Genomic DNA, 18074 nt, shown 5'->3' with positions numbered 1-18074 from the left:
AGGCTGCTTGGCCTGGGCTCCCTGCACCTGGGCCTTTGGAGGACTGGCCCTGTGCTTGCCAACACTTCCTGCAGGGACCCAGAGCTGGGAGGTTGCATCTCTCAGCCCTGGGTCGGGCAGAGCCCCAGCGGGCCATGCCCACAACCTCTCTCAGCACGGGTCCCCCAGGGGGCTCCTTTGGGACCAGGATTCTCTTGCGGGTGACTCTTTAAGGTCTGGCCTCTGGATGGAGGGGCACCAGGAGTAGAGGAGCAGGAAGGGGAAGGGGGTGGCCATGCGAGGGGACACTTTCAGGCCAAGTCCCAGCTTCAGCCTGATCCTCCTGGGAACCCCGGGGTGGACATCACACCTCCTGGTTGCCCCGCTCTGAGACAAGGAGCCGGGCTTCGCATTCCCACAGCAGCCAGTCGTGGGCTGAGGACACCTGGGGCGTTGGGAACTCCCTGGCTTCTCCTTGGCTTAACATCTGGAGCTGCTTGTGAATCGTGCCGCCACACACACCCGAGTGCAGGTGTCTTCCGCACAGACTGCAGGCCTCGCTCTTCTGAATGCCGCTAGCTCGCCACCCACCCAAGGGAGAACCTGGTCAGGGTACTTTCTCTCGGGGGCAGACTCTCATCCGGGCGGGCTACCGGTGTCTCTGTTTGCTCGTTTCTTTCTTCCATTTCGGGAAAGGCTTCTTTACTGGGTGTGGAAATCTCCTATGCCTTTCCTCGCCTATTCTGTCAGCTTTCAAATTCTCTTTCGGTTGCCACCCTCACAGATGGATTAGGAAACTCTTTGCGGTGCACTCATTAGTGAAATGACCTCAATGACGCTGGAATCCAATATCTAATCGCCGATTTTTAGGGAGTCCACACGCCAGGGTGGTTGGGGTCCAATGCAGCCCCGGCCAGGCCCAGGCCCCTTGGACTGGGCCACAGGAGGACACAGAGGAGGGTCCCGGCCCCCACGGTATCGGTGTGGGCAGATCTCCAAGGGCTTGGGTGTTTTCCAGAGGGAGGAGATGGAGGGGACTGATTTCTTCAGCGCCCCACAAACCACGCCACCCCACCCCACCCATGGGACACATCCCTAGAGAGAGAGAGAGAGAGAGAGAGAGAGAGAGAGAGAGAGAGAGAGAGAGAGAGAGAGAGAGAGAGACGCCCCATACACTGGCTCCCCTCCCCCGTGCGCTGTGCCCCAGCCCTGGCCTGGGGAATAGGCGGCCGCCCGGCCTCAGGGTGGGGGGCGCAGCTGAAAGGGGTTGTGGGGGAGGGCGGCCCCTGGCTGGGGTCAAAGGGCGAGCGCCCCGCCCCTCCCGCCCGTGCGCAGTCAGCGGCCGCGGCGCGCTGGGGGTGGGGGGCGGGGAGGTGAAGGAGGCCAGGCGAGGAGAGGAGGGGGGCTGGAAGGGCTCCACCTTGGCGGGTCCAGCCGTGGAGGCGCATCTTGTGTGAGTGTGAGTGAGTGAGTGAGTGTGAGTGTGAGTGTGTGTGTATAGAGAGACAGCCCCCAAACCCGGCCCGGCGCTCCCTGCCCGCCCCGCCTGTCACCCCCGTCCCTCGGAGCCCGCCGGACCTGGCCGGCGAACTCAACAGGCCCGGCCCGGCGCGGGGCCTGGGGCGGGAGGAGGCGGCGGGGAAGCGCAGAGAGGCTCGGCTTCTTGAGCGGGGCAGGGGCGCCCTCCGCCGTCCACGGCCACACCACCCCGAACGCGCCCGATCCCGTCTGGTCTCGGAAGCTAAGCAGGGTCGGGCCTGGTTAGAACTTGGATGGGAGACCGCCCGGGAATACCGGGTGCCGTAGGCTTCTTCTTTTTTTTTTTTTTTTTGCCTCTGGTTCTGTCGCGTTTCTGGGAGTGCGGGGGCGGCCCGGGGTGGGGGTGACCCCCACCCTCAGCGCCCGCCGCGGTGCCTGGCGCCCCAGCCCGCACCGTGGGGCCTCCTCTTGTCCCGAGCCGTGACACCGCCGCCACGCGGCAGCATGCGTGGCTTCTGGACTGTCAGGTCTCAGACCAAAGGTCTGCTCTGTGGGAGCCGACACGCTGGAGGAAACCTTGAGAGTCTGAGAGGGGAGGGAGTTCCAGAAGAAGGCCAGGATGTCATTTTGAGGGAGTATGTGACCAGAACTCCTCCCGTTGCTTTTGGGGTTCTATGGGCTACACGTAGGAATCTTTGGTGGTGGCACCTGATGTTCGGGGATCCGGAGTCACACCCAGACCTGCTCCACAGGCCTCCTTTTACTTTTCTCTTCGGATTCATTTTTTTTTTTTTTTTTTTTTGAGACAGAGTCTCGGTTTGTTGCCCAGGCTAGAGTGAGTGCCGTGGCGTCAGCCTAGCTCACAGCAACTTCAAACTCCTGGGCTCGAGTGATCCTTCTGCCTCAGCCTCCCGGGTAGCTGGGACTGCAGGCATGCGCCACCATGCCCCGCTAATTTTTTATATATATATCAGTTGGCCAATTAATTTCTTTCTATTTATAGTAGAGACGGGCTCTCGCTCTTGCTCAGGCTGGTTTTGAACTCCTGACCTTGAGCAATCCGCCAGCCTCGGCCTCCCAAGAGCTAGGATTACAGGCGTGAGCCCCAGCGCCCGGCCGGATTCATTATTTTTAAAAAGTGTCTCTTATCTCTATTATTGCATTTTCTTTTCTCTCTCTTTTCAAGCAGATGATGGGAGTCCAAGTATTAAGGTGACATGTGTTGCCCGTGCCCCCCTCCCCCCCCGTGTTCTTATTCATTTACCCCTCATGTTGTTCCAGCATATTGTGGGGGCACCAATGTTCTGGACGGGTGCGTTGCCCTCTCCCAGCCTCCCCCCTCGGGTCAGAGCTTCAAGTGCGCCCATCCCCCAGTCGGTGCGTACCCACCCCATTCCTAATGGATGTGTATGCCCATCCCCTCCCCCCACCCGTCCGACACCCACCCGAAGAAGGTGATTCCTCTGTGTCCACTTAGGTGTCCATCGGTTCGTACCCATTTGCTGGTGAGCGCGAGCACGTGGTGCTCGTGTGTCCATTCTTGGGATACTTGGCTTACTGGAACGGGTTCCAGCTCTGGCCAGGAGAACCACGAGAGGTGCCCCCTCACCGCTGCTCCTCATAGCCGAATAGCACTCCGTGGTGTCCACGCGCCACATTTTATTTACCCACTCGTGGGTCGATGGGCACTCGGGTGGCTTCCAGGTCTTTGCGATTGTGACTTGTGCCCTGACACTAACCCTAACCCTTACCCAGCCCGTCTCCTCCACGGCCCCTGCCTGACTGACTCCTTCCCGCCCGGCCTATCACCTGTCACCGTCCTCTGCCCCTGCCTGACACGCTCCTCCCCGCCCGGGCCGTCACCGTCCTCGGCCCCTGCCTGACGGGGCTCCTCCGTCGCCTGGGCCTTCCAAGGGCTTGGTGTGGACGCTGGTTCCAGGACGCCCTCCCAGGAACCCGGTAGCAGGGCGGCCGCAGCGTCTCGCGCAACCCAACCGTCCGCCGGCTGGCCGCCGTGGCTAAGTGGCCTGCGGGGGACGTGCTCCCGCTGTGCCGTGGGGGCCCAGCCTGGTGTCTTCTCTGAGGCCCCGCGGCTGCCGCTCCCCGCAAGGGGAGAGCCGCGGAGGTGGGGACCGCCTCCTCATGGGGACGTACACCCAGCTCTCCACGTCGGATTCCGGGGCTCTCTGTCCTGCCAGAAGGCCCAGCTGGCCTGCGGGTCCTCAGAGTGGCAAAAACATCCGAAAACTGAGATTGAGGGTCCGGTGGGTGTCTGCACTTTTGTGCTGGGCACCCCAGGGAGGCCCGGGGGCTGGCTGGACAACGCGGTCTGCTGGGCTGGGGGGGGGGTTTGGAGGAGCAACTGATGCCCTTTGCACTTTGGGTAGCAAGTGTCTGAGGTGTCTCTGGGCCCTGTGCCATGTGGGGGCGGGGGCGGAGGCGGGGTGGGAGGAGGAGGAGGAGGAGGAGGAGGAGGAGGAGGAGGAGGAGGAGGAGGAGGAGGTGGGAAGGGCCGTGGCCTGCAGTCGTGTTCCCCGGGGTGGCACAGCATGTGGCTTCTTCCACAGGCTGCTTGGCCTGGGCTCCCTGCACCTGGGCCTTTGGAGGACTGGCCCTGTGCTTGCCAACACTTCCTGCAGGGACCCAGAGCTGGGAGGTTGCATCTCTCAGCCCTGGGTCGGGCAGAGCCCCAGCGGGCCATGCCCACAACCTCTCTCAGCAGGGGTCCCCCAGAAGGCTCCTTTGGGACCAGGATTCTCTTGCGGGTGACTCTTTAAGGTCTGGCCCCTGGATGGAGGGGCACCAGGAGTAGAGGAGCAGGAAGGGGAAGGGGGTGGCCATGCGAGGGGACACTTTCAGGCCAAGTCCCAGCTTCAGTCTGATCCTCCTGGGAACCCCGGGGTGGACATCACACCTCCTGGTTGCCCCGCTCTGAGACAAGGAGCCGGGCTTCGCATTCCCACAGCAGCCAGTCGTGGGCTGAGGACACCTGGGGCGTTGGGAACTCCCTGGCTTCTCCTTGGTTTAACATCTGGAGCTGCTTGTGAATCGTGCCGCCACACACACCCGAGTGCAGGTGTCTTCTGCACAGACTGCGGGCCTCGCTCTTCTGAATGCCGCTAGCTCGCGACCCACCCACGGGTGAACCTGGTCAGGGTACTTTCTCTCAGGGGCAGACTCTGATCCGGGCGGGCTACCGGTGTCTCTGTTTGCTCCTTTCTTTCTTCCACTTCGGGAAAGGCTTCCTTACTGGGTGTGGAAATCTCCTATGCCTTTCCTCGCCTATTCTGTCAGCTCTAAAATTCTCTTTCGGTTGCCACCCTCACAGATGGATTAGGAAACTCTTTGCGGTGCACTCATTAGTGAAATGACCTCAATGACGCTGGAATCCAATATCTAATCGCCAATTTTTAGCGAGTCCACACGCCAGGGTGGTCGGGGTCCAATGCAGCCCCGGCCAGGCCCAGGCCCCTTGGACTGGGCCACAGGAGGACACAGAGGAGGGTCCCGGCCCCCACGGTAGGTAGAGGTGCGGGCAGTTCTCCAAGGGCTTGGGTGTTTTCCAGAGGGAGGAGATGGAGGGGACTGATTTCTTCAGCGCCCCACAAACCACGCCACCCCACCCCACCCATGGGACACATCCCGAGAGAGAGAGAGAGAGAGACGCCCCATACACTGGCTCCCCTCCCCCGTGCGCTGTGCCCCAGCCCTGGCCCGGGGGAATAGGCGGCCGCCGGGCCACAGGGTGGGGGGCGCAGCTGAAAGGGGTTGTGGGGGAGGGCCGCCCCTGGCTGGGGTCAAAGGGCGAGCGCCCCGCCCCTCCCGCCCGTGCGCAGTCAGCGGCCCCGGCGCGCTGGGGGTGGGGGGCGGGGAGGTGAAGGAGGCCAGGCGAGGAGAGGAGGGGGGCTGGAAGGGCTCCACCTTGGCGGGTCCAGCCGTGGAGGCGCATCTTGTGTGAGTGTGAGTGAGTGAGTGCGTGTGAGTGTGAGTGTGTGTGTATACAGAGACAGCCCCCAACCCCGGCCCGCCGCTCCCTGCCCGCCCCGCCTGTCACCCCCGTCCCTCGGAGCCCGCGGGACGCGGCCGGCGAACTCAACAGGCCCGACCCGGCGCGGGGCCTGGGGCGGGAGGAGGCGGCGGGGAAGCGCAGAGAGGCTCGGCTTCTTGAGCGGGGCAGGGGCGCCCTCCGCCGTCCACGGCCACACCACCCCGAACGCGCCCGATCCCGTCTGGTCTCGGAAGCTAAGCAGGGTCGGGCCTGGTTAGAACTTGGATGGGAGACCGCCCGGGAATACCGGGTGCCGTAGGCTTCTTCTTTTTTTTTTTTTTGCCTCTGGTTCTGTCGCGTTTCTGGGAGTGCGGGGGCGGCCCGGGGTGGGGGTGACCCCCACCCTCAGCGCCCGCCGGCCGCGGTGCCTGGCGCCCCAGCCCGCACCGTGGGGCCTCCTCTTGTCCCGAGCCGTGACACCGCCGCCACGCGGCAGCATGCGTGGCTTCTGGACTGTCAGGTCTCAGACCAAAGGTCTGCTCTGTGGGAGCCGACACGCTGGAGGAAACCTTGAGAGTCTGAGAGGGGAGGGAGTTCCAGAAGAAGGCCAGGATGTCATTTTGAGGGAGTATGTGACCAGAACTCCTCCCGTTGCTTTTGGGGTTCTATGGGCTACACGTAGGAATCTTTGGTGGTGGCACCTGATGTTCGGGGATCCGGAGTCACACCCAGACCTGCTCCACAGGCCTCCTTTTACTTTTCTCTTCGGATTCATTTTTTTTTTTTTTTTTTTGAGACAGAGTCTCGGTTTGTTGCCCAGGCTAGAGTGAGTGCCGTGGCGTCAGCCTAGCTCACAGCAACTTCAAACTCCTGGGCTCGAGTGATCCTTCTGCCTCAGCCTCCCGGGTAGCTGGGACTGCAGGCATGCGCCACCATGCCCCGCTAATTTTTTATATATATATCAGTTGGCCAATTAATTTCTTTCTATTTATAGTAGAGACGGGGTCTCGCTCTTGCTCAGGCTGGTTTTGAACTCCTGACCTTGAGCAATCCGCCCGCCTCGGCCTCCCAAGAGCTAGGATTACAGGCGTGAGCCACAGCGCCCGGCCGGATTCATTATTTTTAAAAAGTGTCTCTTATCTCTATTATTGCATTTACTTTTCTCTCTCTTTTCAAGCAGATGATGGGAGTCCAAGTATTAAGGTGACATGTGTTGCCCGTGCCCCCCTCCCCCCCCCCGTGTTCTTATTCATTTACCCCTCATGTTGTTCCAGCATATTGTGGGGGCACCAATGTTAAGGACGGGTGCGTTGCCCTCTCCCAGCCTCCCCCCTCGGGTCAGAGCTTCAAGTGCGCCCATCCCCCAGTCGGTGCGTACCCACCCCATTCCTAATGGATGTGTATGCCCATCCCCTCCCCCCACCCGCCCGACACCCACCCGAAGAAGGTGATTCCTCTGTGTCCACTTAGGTGTCCATCGGTTCGTACCCATTTGCTGGTGAGCGCGAGCACGTGGTGCTCGTGTGTCCATTCTTGGGATACTTGGCTTACTGGAACGGGTTCCAGCTCTGGCCAGGAGAACCACGAGAGGTGCCCCCTCACCGCTGCTCCTCATAGCCGAATAGCACTCCGTGGTGTCCACGCGCCACATTTTATTTACCCACTCGTGGGTCGATGGGCACTCGGGTGGCTTCCAGGTCTTTGCGATTGTGACTTGTGCCCTGACACTAACCCTAACCCTTACCCAGCCCGTCTCCTCCACGGCCCCTGCCTGACTGACTCCTTCCCGCCCGGCCTATCACCTGTCACCGTCCTCTGCCCCTGCCTGACACGCTCCTCCCCGCCCGGGCCGTCACCGTCCTCGGCCCCTGCCTGACGGGGCTCCTCCGTCGCCTGGGCCTTCCAAGGGCTTGGTGTGGACGCTGGTTCCAGGACGCCCTCCCAGGAACCCGGTAGCAGGGCGGCCGCAGCGTCTCGCGCAACCCAACCGTCCGCCGGCTGGCCGCCGTGGCTAAGTGGCCTGCGGGGGACGTGCTCCCGCTGTGCCGTGGGGGCCCAGCCTGGTGTCTTCTCTGAGGCCCCGCGGCTGACGCTCCCCGCAAGGGGAGAGCCGCGGAGGTGGGGACCGCCTCCTCATGGGGACGTACACCCAGCTCTCCACGTCGGATTCCGGGGCTCTCTGTCCTGCCAGAAGGCCCAGCTGGCCTGCGGGTCCTCAGAGTGGCAAAAACATCCGAAAACTGAGATTGAGGGTCCGGTGGGTGTCTGCACTTTTGTGCTGGGCACCCCAGGGAGGCCCGGGGGCTGGCTGGACAACGCGGTCTGCTGGGCTGGGGGGGGGGGGTTTGGAGGAGCAACTGATGCCCTTTGCACTTTGGGTAGCAAGTGTCTGAGGTGTCTCTGGGCCCTGTGCCATGTGGGGGCGGGGGCGGAGGCGGGGTGGGAGGAGGAGGAGGAGGAGGAGGAGGAGGAGGAGGAGGAGGAGGAGGAGGTGGGAAGGGCCGTGGCCTGCAGTCATGTTCCCCGGGGTGGCACAGCATGTGGCTTCTTCCACGGGATGCTTGGCCTGGGCTCCCTGCACCTGGGCCTTTGGAGGACTGGCCCTGTGCTTGCCAACACTTCCTGCAGGGACCCAGAGCTGGGAGGTTGCATCTCTCAGCCCTGGGTCGGGCAGAGCCCCAGCGGGCCATGCCCACAACCTCTCTCAGCAGGGGTCCCCCAGAAGGCTCCTTTGGGACCAGGATTCTCTTGCGGGTGACTCTTTAAGGTCTGGCCCCTGGATGGAGGGGCACCAGGAGTAGAGGAGCAGGAAGGGGAAGGGGGTGGCCATGCGAGGGGACACTTTCAGGCCAAGTCCCAGCTTCAGTCTGATCCTCCTGGGAACCCCGGGGTGGACATCACACCTCCTGGTTGCCCCGCTCTGAGACAAGGAGCCGGGCTTCGCATTCCCACAGCAGCCAGTCGTGGGCTGAGGACACCTGGGGCGTTGGGAACTCCCTGGCTTCTCCTTGGTTTAACATCTGGAGCTGCTTGTGAATCGTGCCGCCACACACACCCGAGTGCAGGTGTCTTCTGCACAGACTGCGGGCCTCGCTCTTCTGAATGCCGCTAGCTCGCGACCCACCCACGGGTGAACCTGGTCAGGGTACTTTCTCTCAGGGGCAGACTCTGATCCGGGCGGGCTACCGGTGTCTCTGTTTGCTCCTTTCTTTCTTCCACTTCGGGAAAGGCTTCCTTACTGGGTGTGGAAATCTCCTATGCCTTTCCTCGCCTATTCTGTCAGCTCTAAAATTCTCTTTCGGTTGCCACCCTCACAGATGGATTAGGAAACTCTTTGCGGTGCACTCATTAGTGAAATGACCTCAATGACGCTGGAATCCAATATCTAATCGCCAATTTTTAGCGAGTCCACACGCCAGGGTGGTCGGGGTCCAATGCAGCCCCGGCCAGGCCCAGGCCCCTTGGACTGGGCCACAGGAGGACACAGAGGAGGGTCCCGGCCCCCACGGTAGGTAGAGGTGCGGGCAGTTCTCCAAGGGCTTGGGTGTTTTCCAGAGGGAGGAGATGGAGGGGACTGATTTCTTCAGCGCCCCACAAACCACGCCACCCCACCCCACCCATGGGACACATCCCGAGAGAGAGAGAGACGCCCCATACACTGGCTCCCCTCCCCCGTGCGCTGTGCCCCAGCCCTGGCCCGGGGGAATAGGCGGCCGCCGGGCCACAGGGTGGGGGGCGCAGCTGAAAGGGGTTGTGGGGGAGGGCCGCCCCTGGCTGGGGTCAAAGGGCGAGCGCCCCGCCCCTCCCGCCCGTGCGCAGTCAGCGGCCCCGGCGCGCTGGGGGTGGGGGGCGGGGAGGTGAAGGAGGCCAGGCAAGGAGAGGAGGGGGGCTGGAAGGGCTCCACCTTGGCGGGTCCAGCCGTGGAGGCGCATCTTGTGTGAGTGTGAGTGAGTGAGTGCGTGTGAGTGTGAGTGTGTGTGTATACAGAGACAGCCCCCAACCCCGGCCCGCCGCTCCCTGCCCGCCCCGCCTGTCACCCCCGTCCCTCGGAGCCCGCGGGACCCGGCCGGCGAACTCAACAGGCCCGACCCGGCGCGGGGCCTGGGGCGGGAGGAGGCGGCGGGGAAGCGCAGAGAGGCTCGGCTTCTTGAGCGGGGCAGGGGCGCCCTCCGCCGTCCACGGCCACACCACCCCGAACGCGCCCGATCCCGTCTGGTCTCGGAAGCTAAGCAGGGTTGGGCCTGGTTAGAACTTGGATGGGAGACCGCCCGGGAATACCGGGTGCCGTAGGCTTCTTTTTTTTTTTTTTTTGCCTCTGGTTCTGTCGCGTTTCTGGGAGTGCGGGGGCGGCCCGGGGTGGGGGTGACCCCCACCCTCAGCGCCCGCCGGCCGCGGTGCCTGGCGCCCCAGCCCGCACCGTGGGGCCTCCTCTTGTCCCGAGCCGTGACACCGCCGCCACGCGGCAGCATGCGTGGCTTCTGGACTGTCAGGTCTCAGACCAAAGGTCTGCTCTGTGGGAGCCGACACGCTGGAGGAAACCTTGAGAGTCTGAGAGGGGAGGCAGTTCCAGAAGAAGGCCAGGATGTCATTTTGAGGGAGTATGTGACCAGAACTCCTCCCGTTGCTTTTGGGGTTCTATGGGCTACACGTAGGAATCTTTGGTGGTGGCACCTGATGTTCGGGGATCCGGAGTCACACCCAGACCTGCTCCACAGGCCTCCTTTTACTTTTCTCTTCGGATTCATTTTTTTTTTTTTTTTTTTTTGAGACAGAGTCTCGGTTTGTTGCCCAGGCTAGAGTGAGTGCCGTGGCGTCAGCCTAGCTCACAGCAACTTCAAACTCCTGGGCTCGAGTGATCCTTCTGCCTCAGCCTCCCGGGTAGCTGGGACTGCAGGCATGCGCCACCATGCCCCGCTAATTTTTTATATATATATCAGTTGGCCAATTAATTTCTTTCTATTTATAGTAGAGACGGGGTCTCGCTCTTGCTCAGGCTGGTTTTGAACTCCTGACCTTGAGCAATCCGCCCGCCTCGGCCTCCCAAGAGCTAGGATTACAGGCGTGAGCCACAGCGCCCGGCCGGATTCATTATTTTTAAAAAGTGTCTCTTATCTCTATTATTGCATTTACTTTTCTCTCTCTTTTCAAGCAGATGATGGGAGTCCAAGTATTAAGGTGACATGTGTTGCCCGTGCCCCCCTCCCCCCCCCCCGTGTTCTTATTCATTTACCCCTCATGTTGTTCCAGCATATTGTGGGGGCACCAATGTTAAGGACGGGTGCGTTGCCCTCTCCCAGCCTCCCCCCTCGGGTCAGAGCTTCAAGTGCGCCCATCCCCCAGTCGGTGCGTACCCACCCCATTCCTAATGGATGTGTATGCCCATCCCCTCCCCCCACCCGCCCGACACCCACCCGAAGAAGGTGATTCCTCTGTGTCCACTTAGGTGTCCATCGGTTCGTACCCATTTGCTGGTGAGCGCGAGCACGTGGTGCTCGTGTGTCCATTCTTGGGATACTTGGCTTACTGGAACGGGTTCCAGCTCTGGCCAGGAGAACCACGAGAGGTGCCCCCTCACCGCTGCTCCTCATAGCCGAATAGCACTCCGTGGTGTCCACGCGCCACATTTTATTTACCCACTCGTGGGTCGATGGGCACTCGGGTGGCTTCCAGGTCTTTGCGATTGTGACTTGTGCCCTGACACTAACCCTAACCCTTACCCAGCCCGTCTCCTCCACGGCCCCTGCCTGACTGACTCCTTCCCGCCCGGCCTATCACCTGTCACCGTCCTCTGCCCCTGCCTGACACGCTCCTCCCCGCCCGGGCCGTCACCGTCCTCGGCCCCTGCCTGACGGGGCTCCTCCGTCGCCTGGGCCTTCCAAGGGCTTGGTGTGGACGCTGGTTCCAGGACGCCCTCCCAGGAACCCGGTAGCAGGGCGGCCGCAGCGTCTCGCGCAACCCAACCGTCCGCCGGCTGGCCGCCGTGGCTAAGTGGCCTGCGGGGGACGTGCTCCCGCTGTGCCGTGGGGGCCCAGCCTGGTGTCTTCTCTGAGGCCCCGCGGCTGCCGCTCCCCGCAAGGGGAGAGCCGCGGAGGTGGGGACCGCCTCCTCATGGGGACGTACACCCAGCTCTCCACGTCGGATTCCGGGGCTCTCTGTCCTGCCAGAAGGCCCAGCTGGCCTGCGGGTCCTCAGAGTGGCAAAAACATCCGAAAACTGAGATTGAGGGTCCGGTGGGTGTCTGCACTTTTGTGCTGGGCACCCCAGGGAGGCCCGGGGGCTGGCTGGACAACGCGGTCTGCTGGGCTGGGGGGGGGGTTTGGAGGAGCAACTGATGCCCTTTGCACTTTGGGTAGCAAGTGTCTGAGGTGTCTCTGGGCCCTGTGCCATGTGGGGGCGGGGGCGGAGGCGGGGTGGGAGGAGGAGGAGGAGGAGGAGGAGGAGGAGGAGGTGGGAAGGGCCGTGGCCTGCAGTCGTGTTCCCCGGGGTGGCACAGCATGTGGCTTCTTCCACGGGATGCTTGGCCTGGGCTCCCTGCACCTGGGCCTTTGGAGGACTGGCCCTGTGCTTGCCAACACTTCCTGCAGGGACCCAGAGCTGGGAGGTTGCATCTCTCAGCCCTGGGTCGGGCAGAGCCCCAGCGGGCCATGCCCACAACCTCTCTCAGCAGGGGTCCCCCAGAAGGCTCCTTTGGGACCAGGATTCTCTTGCGGGTGACTCTTTAAGGTCTGGCCCCTGGATGGAGGGGCACCAGGAGTAGAGGAGCAGGAAGGGGAAGGGGGTGGCCATGCGAGGGGACACTTTCAGGCCAAGTCCCAGCTTCAGTCTGATCCTCCTGGGAACCCCGGGGTGGACATCACACCTCCTGGTTGCCCCGCTCTGAGACAAGGAGCCGGGCTTCGCATTCCCACAGCAGCCAGTCGTGGGCTGAGGACACCTGGGGCGTTGGGAACTCCCTGGCTTCTCCTTGGTTTAACATCTGGAGCTGCTTGTGAATCGTGCCGCCACACACACCCGAGTGCAGGTGTCTTCTGCACAGACTGCGGGCCTCGCTCTTCTGAATGCCGCTAGCTCGCCACCCACCCACGGGTGAACCTGGTCAGGGTACTTTCTCTCAGGGGCAGACTCTGATCCGGGCGGGCTACCGGTGTCTCTGTTTGCTCCTTTCTTTCTTCCACTTCGGGAAAGGCTTCCTTACTGGGTGTGGAAATCTCCTATGCCTTTCCTCGCCTATTCTGTCAGCTCTAAAATTCTCTTTCGGTTGCCACCCTCACAGATGGATTAGGAAACTCTTTGCGGTGCACTCATTAGTGAAATGACCTCAATGACGCTGGAATCCAATATCTAATCGCCAATTTTTAGCGAGTCCACACGCCAGGGTGGTCGGGGTCCAATGCAGCCCCGGCCAGGCCCAGGCCCCTTGGACTGGGCCACAGGAGGACACAGAGGAGGGTCCCGGCCCCCACGGTAGGTAGAGGTGCGGGCAGTTCTCCAAGGGCTTGGGTGTTTTCCAGAGGGAGGAGATGGAGGGGACTGATTTCTTCAGCGCCCCACAAACCACGCCACCCCACCCCACCCATGGGACACATCCCGAGAGAGAGAGAGACGCCCCATACACTGGCTCCCCTCCCCCGTGCGCTGTGCCCCAGCCCTGGCCCGGGGGAATAGGCGGCCGCCGGGCCACAGGGTGGGGGGCGCAGCTGAAAGGGGTTGTGGGGGAGGGCCGCCCCTGGCTGGGGTCAAAGGGCGAGCGCCCCGCCCCTCCCGCCCGTGCGCAGTCAGCGGCCCCGGCGCGCTGGGGGTGGGGGGCGGGGAGGTGAAGGAGGCCAGGCGAGGAGAGGAGGGGGGCTGGAAGGGCTCCACCTTGGCGGGTCCAGCCGTGGAGGCGCATCTTGTGTGAGTGTGAGTGAGTGAGTGCGTGTGAGTGTGAGTGTGTGTGTATACAGAGACAGCCCCCAACCCCGGCCCGCCGCTCCCTGCCCGCCCCGCCTGTCACCCCCGTCCCTCGGAGCCCGCGGGACCCGGCCGGCGAACTCAACAGGCCCGACCCGGCGCGGGGCCTGGGGCGGGAGGAGGCGGCGGGGAAGCGCAGAGAGGCTCGGCTTCTTGAGCGGGGCAGGGGCGCCCTCCGCCGTCCACGGCCACACCACCCCGAACGCGCCCGATCCCGTCTGGTCTCGGAAGCTAAGCAGGGTCGGGCCTGGTTAGAACTTGGATGGGAGACCGCCCGGGAATACCGGGTGCCTTAGGCTTCTTTTTTTTTTTTTTTTGCCTCTGGTTCTGTCGCGTTTCTGGGAGTGCGGGGGCGGCCCGGGGTGGGGGTGACCCCCACCCTCAGCGCCCGCCGGCCGCGGTGCCTGGCGCCCCAGCCCGCACCGTGGGGCCTCCTCTTGTCCCGAGCCGTGACACCGCCGCCACGCGGCAGCATGCGTGGCTTCTGGACTGTCAGGTCTCAGACCAAAGGTCTGCTCTGTGGGAGCCGACACGCTGGAGGAAACCTTGAGAGTCTGAGAGGGGAGGGAGTTCCAGAAGAAGGCCAGGATGTCATTTTGAGGGAGTATGTGACCAGAACTCCTCCCGTTGCTTTTGGGGTTCTATGGGCTACACGTAGGAATCTTTGGTGGTGGCACCTGATGTTCGGGGATCCGGAGTCACACCCAGACCTGCTCCACAGGCCTCCTTTTACTTTTCTCTTCGGATTCATTTTTTTTTTTTTTTTTTTTTGAGACAGAGTCTCGGTTTGTTGCCCAGGCTAGAGTGAGTGCCGTGGCGTCAGCCTAGCTCACAGCAACTTCAAACTCCTGGGCTCGAGTGATCCTTCTGCCTCAGCCTCCCGGGTAGCTGGGACTGCAGGCATGCGCCACCATGCCCCGCTAATTTTTTATATATATATCAGTTGGCCAATTAATTTCTTTCTATTTATAGTAGAGACGGGGTCTCGCTCTTGCTCAGGCTGGTTTTGAACTCCTGACCTTGAGCAATCCGCCCGCCTCGGCCTCCCAAGAGCTAGGATTACAGGCGTGAGCCACAGCGCCCGGCCAGATTCATTATTTTTAAAAAGTGTCTCTTATCTCTATTATTGCATTTACTTTTCTCTCTCTTTTCAAGCAGATGATGGGAGTCCAAGTATTAAGGTGACATGTGTTGCCCGTGCCCCCCTCCCCCCCCCCCCCGTGTTCTTATTCATTTACCCCTCATGTTGTTCCAGCATATTGTGGGGGCACCAATGTTAAGGACGGGTGCGTTGCCCTCTCCCAGCCTCCCCCCTCGGGTCAGAGCTTCAAGTGCGCCCATCCCCCAGTCGGTGCGTACCCACCCCATTCCTAATGGATGTGTATGCCCATCCCCTCCCCCCACCCGCCCGACACCCACCCGAAGAAGGTGATTCCTCTGTGTCCACTTAGGTGTCCATCGGTTCGTACCCATTTGCTGGTGAGCGCGAGCACGTGGTGCTCGTGTGTCCATTCTTGGGATACTTGGCTTACTGGAACGGGTTCCAGCTCTGGCCAGGAGAACCACGAGAGGTGCCCCCTCACCGCTGCTCCTCATAGCCGAATAGCACTCCGTGGTGTCCACGCGCCACATTTTATTTACCCACTCGTGGGTCGATGGGCACTCGGGTGGCTTCCAGGTCTTTGCGATTGTGACTTGTGCCCTGACACTAACCCTAACCCTTACCCAGCCCGTCTCCTCCACGGCCCCTGCCTGACTGACTCCTTCCCGCCCGGCCTATCACCTGTCACCGTCCTCTGCCCCTGCCTGACACGCTCCTCCCCGCCCGGGCCGTCACCGTCCTCGGCCCCTGCCTGACGGGGCTCCTCCGTCGCCTGGGCCTTCCAAGGGCTTGGTGTGGACGCTGGTTCCAGGACGCCCTCCCAGGAACCCGGTAGCAGGGCGGCCGCAGCGTCTCGCGCAACCCAACCGTCCGCCGGCTGGCCGCCGTGGCTAAGTGGCCTGCGGGGGACGTGCTCCCGCTGTGCCGTGGGGGCCCAGCCTGGTGTCTTCTCTGAGGCCCCGCGGCTGCCGCTCCCCGCAAGGGGAGAGCCGCGGAGGTGGGGACCGCCTCCTCATGGGGACGTACACCCAGCTCTCCACGTCGGATTCCGGGGCTCTCTGTCCTGCCAGAAGGCCCAGCTGGCCTGCGGGTCCTCAGAGTGGCAAAAACATCCGAAAACTGAGATTGAGGGTCCGGTGGGTGTCTGCACTTTTGTGCTGGGCACCCCAGGGAGGCCCGGGGGCTGGCTGGACAACGCGGTCTGCTGGGCTGGGGGGGGGGTTTGGAGGAGCAACTGATGCCCTTTGCACTTTGGGTAGCAAGTGTCTGAGGTGTCTCTGGGCCCTGTGCCATGTGGGGGCGGGGGCGGAGGCGGGGTGGGAGGAGGAGGAGGAGGAGAAGGAGGAGGAGGAGGAGGAGGAGGAGGAGGAGGAGGTGGGAAGGGCCGTGGCCTGCAGTCGTGTTCCCCGGGGTGGCACAGCATGTGGCTTCTTCCACGGGATGCTTGGCCTGGGCTCCCTGCACCTGGGCCTTTGGAGGACTGGCCCTGTGCTTGCCAACACTTCCTGCAGGGACCCAGAGCTGGGAGGTTGCATCTCTCAGCCCTGGGTCGGGCAGAGCCCCAGCGGGCCATGCCCACAACCTCTCTCAGCAGGGGTCCCCCAGAAGGCTCCTTTGGGACCAGGATTCTCTTGCGGGTGACTCTTTAAGGTCTGGCCCCTGGATGGAGGGGCACCAGGAGTAGAGGAGCAGGAAGGGGAAGGGGGTGGCCATGCGAGGGGACACTTTCAGGCCAAGTCCCAGCTTCAGTCTGATCCTCCTGGGAACCCCGGGGTGGACATCACACCTCCTGGTTGCCCCGCTCTGAGACAAGGAGCCGGGCTTCGCATTCCCACAGCAGCCAGTCGTGGGCTGAGGACACCTGGGGCGTTGGGAACTCCCTGGCTTCTCCTTGGTTTAACATCTGGAGCTGCTTGTGAATCGTGCCGCCACACACACCCGAGTGCAGGTGTCTTCTGCACAGACTGCGGGCCTCGCTCTTCTGAATGCCGCTAGCTCGCGACCCACCCACGGGTGAACCTGGTCAGGGTACTTTCTCTCAGGGGCAGACTCTGATCCGGGCGGGCTACCGGTGTCTCTGTTTGCTCCTTTCTTTCTTCCACTTCGGGAAAGGCTTCCTTACTGGGTGTGGAAATCTCCTATGCCTTTCCTCGCCTATTCTGTCAGCTCTAAAATTCTCTTTCGGTTGCCACCCTCACAGATGGATTAGGAAACTCTTTGCGGTGCACTCATTAGTGAAATGACCTCAATGACGCTGGAATCCAATATCTAATCGCCAATTTTTAGCGAGTCCACACGCCAGGGTGGTCGGGGTCCAATGCAGCCCCGGCCAGGCCCAGGCCCCTTGGACTGGGCCACAGGAGGACACAGAGGAGGGTCCCGGCCCCCACGGTAGGTAGAGGTGCGGGCAGTTCTCCAAGGGCTTGGGTGTTTTCCAGAGGGAGGAGATGGAGGGGACTGATTTCTTCAGCGCCCCACAAACCACGCCACCCCACCCCACCCATGGGACACATCCCGAGAGAGAGAGAGACGCCCCATACACTGGCTCCCCTCCCCCGTGCGCTGTGCCCCAGCCCTGGCCCGGGGGAATAGGCGGCCGCCGGGCCACAGGGTGGGGGGCGCAGCTGAAAGGGGTTGTGGGGGAGGGCCGCCCCTGGCTGGGGTCAAAGGGCGAGCGCCCCGCCCCTCCCGCCCGTGCGCAGTCAGCGGCCCCGGCGCGCTGGGGGTGGGGGGCGGGGAGGTGAAGGAGGCCAGGCGAGGAGAGGAGGGGGGCTGGAAGGGCTCCACCTTGGCGGGTCCAGCCGTGGAGGCGCATCTTGTGTGAGTGTGAGTGAGTGAGTGCGTGTGAGTGTGAGTGTGTGTGTATACAGAGACAGCCCCCAACCCCGGCCCGCCGCTCCCTGCCCGCCCCGCCTGTCACCCCCGTCCCTCGGAGCCCGCGGGACCCGGCCGGCGAACTCAACAGGCCCGACCCGGCGCGGGGCCTGGGGCGGGAGGAGGCGGCGGGGAAGCGCAGAGAGGCTCGGCTTCTTGAGCGGGGCAGGGGCGCCCTCCGCCGTCCACGGCCACACCACCCCGAACGCGCCCGATCCCGTCTGGTCTCGGAAGCTAAGCAGGGTCGGGCCTGGTTAGAACTTGGATGGGAGACCGCCCGGGAATACCGGGTGCCGTAGGCTTCTTCTTTTTTTTTTTTTTTGCCTCTGGTTCTGTCGCGTTTCTGGGAGTGCGGGGGCGGCCCGGGGTGGGGGTGACCCCCACCCTCAGCGCCCGCCGGCCGCGGTGCCTGGCGCCCCAGCCCGCACCGTGGGGCCTCCTCTTGTCCCGAGCCGTGACACCGCCGCCACGCGGCAGCATGCGTGGCTTCTGGACTGTCAGGTCTCAGACCAAAGGTCTGCTCTGTGGGAGCCGACACGCTGGAGGAAACCTTGAGAGTCTGAGAGGGGAGGGAGTTCCAGAAGAAGGCCAGGATGTCATTTTGAGGGAGTATGTGACCAGAACTCCTCCCGTTGCTTTTGGGGTTCTATGGGCTACACGTAGGAATCTTTGGTGGTGGCACCTGATGTTCGGGGATCCGGA

At 62.8% G+C, this 18074-nt stretch overlaps 1 non-coding gene and 4 pseudogenes across 1 annotated transcript; all 5 read left to right on the top strand.

The window, feature by feature from the left end:
- The first annotated feature begins 1669 nt into the window (after window positions 1-1669).
- Window positions 1670-1788, top strand: LOC142875186 (uncharacterized; annotated as a pseudogene).
- A 3861-nt stretch (window positions 1789-5649) lies between these two features.
- LOC142875185 (uncharacterized) lies at window positions 5650-5768 on the top strand (annotated as a pseudogene).
- A 3852-nt stretch (window positions 5769-9620) lies between these two features.
- LOC142875029 (5S ribosomal RNA) lies at window positions 9621-9739 on the top strand. The gene has a single exon (XR_012922607.1). It is a non-coding gene; the product is annotated as a 5S ribosomal RNA (ribosomal RNA).
- Window positions 9740-13576: 3837 nt separating this feature from the next.
- LOC142875230 (uncharacterized) lies at window positions 13577-13695 on the top strand (annotated as a pseudogene).
- A 3860-nt stretch (window positions 13696-17555) lies between these two features.
- Window positions 17556-17674, top strand: LOC142875184 (uncharacterized; annotated as a pseudogene).
- Window positions 17675-18074: the final 400 nt, after the last annotated feature.

Source organism: Microcebus murinus, chromosome 13 (assembly GCF_040939455.1).
Source record: "Microcebus murinus isolate Inina chromosome 13, M.murinus_Inina_mat1.0, whole genome shotgun sequence".
NCBI classification, from domain to species: domain Eukaryota; kingdom Metazoa; phylum Chordata; class Mammalia; order Primates; family Cheirogaleidae; genus Microcebus; species Microcebus murinus.
This window is presented reverse-complemented; position numbering and strand designations above follow the sequence as displayed.